Source organism: Octopus bimaculoides, chromosome 22 (genome assembly GCF_001194135.2).
Source record: "Octopus bimaculoides isolate UCB-OBI-ISO-001 chromosome 22, ASM119413v2, whole genome shotgun sequence".
Classification (NCBI taxonomy): Eukaryota; Metazoa; Mollusca; class Cephalopoda; order Octopoda; family Octopodidae; genus Octopus; species Octopus bimaculoides.
Window position 1 is genome coordinate 16,741,326 of NC_069002.1, and position 2,500 is coordinate 16,743,825.

The window sequence follows — 2,500 nt, forward strand, 5'->3', positions numbered from 1 at the left end:
ATATATAATATATATGTATACAGACATATATATATGTATACATGCATTATATATACATATATATATACACACACACATACACACACATACATACATACATACATACATACATACATACATACATACATACATACATACATGAGTCACATGATCTGGTCTCACTTATTCATAAATATTCTTTTGTATGTTTTTGTTTCGGTGAGGCGTTCCCTATACAAGACAGAAAGTTAAGTACGGAAATGCAGACCTACCAGCCTAACTTCTTCTATACCAATGCCACTAGGTCGCTGCTAACTATACTATTGTCTAGCTGTTGTAGCTCCTTTTCTTGTAGTTATTGTAGTTATTGTAGTTGTTGGTGTAGCCTTTCATATATTATTTTAAAGTAGTGTATCGGCCTGGAGAACGATGAATTTGAAACCGGATATGAAAATCTGTTGCTTTTGTTCCGTTATCAGTAATTTTAGTTCCACTGCATCCTGTCTGTATCCGGTGAGATTAATTTTGTTATCCCGAGTTTGTTCTTTTGACCTGATTCGAAACAACGATCCCGGAACCTCTGTCGATGACCAACCGATACAACGGATTTGGAGACGAGCGTCATATGACAGGAAAACAATTGATTCGTTTATTTTACTGTGTGTGTGTGTGTGTGTGTGTGTGTGTGTGTGTGTGTGTGTGTGTGTGTGTGTGTGTGCGTGTATGTGTGTGTGTGTAAAGGGAGGTATAATTATGTGTCTGTTTATTTTTTGTCTTATGTTTTTTGTGAATTTCCTGTGACCTAAACAACAACTACTACTCCTACCTAATGTGTTAGAACTCCATATTAACAAACAACAATTTAATGTTTTTCATGAATGTGCTAATTAATAAACATTGTAACATAAATTATCTTCATGTGAAGATAGGTGAGATCTGACGTTTCGGGTCAGGGTCTATCTTCAATGAGATCAGAAATGATTCTAAATAATTACCCAGTCTGAAATACCAGAATTCACCTCTCCTCACCAGATACAAACTGATCTAATTTTGCAATGATCACTAATTAACATTTCCTATGCTCATCTTCACAGTTATCCCGGATTTTAATTACCTACTCTTCAGATTATGTTCTCCTTTATACACGATCAGTAAAAGACGGTAACAGCTAGAACGGCTTGATTATGAGTCTGCTAGCTCGGAACCAGACTAAGGTTAAACAAAAATGACAACAATAAAATAATGTACATAAGATTGGCATTTTGAAGCGCCCTAGCTGATGAGTTTGGTATGAAAGGAGGAACAGAGTTGTTATTACAAACAGTATTGAACACGACCATATATTGTATATCGATCATACATCGATGTATGATCGATGAACCGAACGGTCGAACTCTGATAGAAAGCATCAACGCTTCGTGATTTGTTGACATTTAAATGTTTTGAAATTCTCGTCTGTTTGTTGTAAAGAGATCAGATCAATCCTCGATGACCAGGATTGGTCTGACCTTAGATTGGGTTGTACAATCGCCCAAGAAAGCCTTCATGGATGACGTGACACTTTTATCTACAGATAAGCAACTCATGCAGAGTGCCCTCTTGAGACTAGACGAGTTTGTGAGGTGGTCAAGGATGCGGTTTAGAGCAAAAAAAGTCGCGTAGCCTGACATTTGTTAAGGGAGTGTAGAAAGAATTTAAGTTTCGAATAGCTAAAGAAAGCATTCCAACAGTCAAAGAAGAACCCGTCAAGAGCTTGGGGCGTGTATACGCTGGAACATTGTCAGATAGAAGTCACGGAATGGAAATTATGAAACAAGCCGAGGTTGGATTATCAGCGTTTGATAACTCAAAGTTACCAGGTAAATATAAAATTTGGTGCTTGCAGTTCGGCTTGTATCCGCAACTTTCGTGGCCACTTTTAATATACGAGGTAGCTTTGTCACGAGTTCAGATCATTGAACGAAAATGTAATGTGTTCATTAGAAAGTGGCTAAGCCTACCTCGGATGTTGAACGGTTCAGCTCTTTATCGTAAAAAAGCTCGTTGCAGTTACCACTGGCGTCAATAGTCGAAATATACAAACTAGGGAAGATACGGACGATGATGATGCTGAGAGAGTCGAAGGACATGGAAATCAGGCATAACCCACCAGATGTGAAAACGGCCACGAAGTGGAAAGCAGAAGCAGAGACTGATGACATCTTGTCTTCTCTTACACACCGAGATATGGTGGGTGCAACGCAAAATCATCGGAAGGGACTTGGTTTTGGCGCAGATCAGTTCAGACCGTTTGCAAGTTTGATGCGAAGCGAACGCAGATCTGTTAGCAACAGCGTCAAAACGACGGAAGCAGAGAGAAGAGGGCTTCATTTGATTCAATGTATTCAACAAGGACAGATGACGAGATGGGAGGAACATGTTGAGAGGAAAATAAGTTGGGATGAAATATGGAAGTGGACGACATCTCGGCTAAGTTTTCTGATTCGTTCATTCTATGATGTTTTGCCGTCACCTAGGAATC

General features: G+C 38.9%; 1 protein-coding gene across 2 annotated transcripts in view; it reads right to left on the minus strand.

Annotated features, from left to right (window-relative positions):
- LOC106872625 (homeobox protein ceh-22) overlaps positions 1-2,500 on the minus strand; it is a 116,482-nt gene that overhangs the window by 12,502 nt on the left and 101,480 nt on the right. The window lies entirely within an intron of this gene.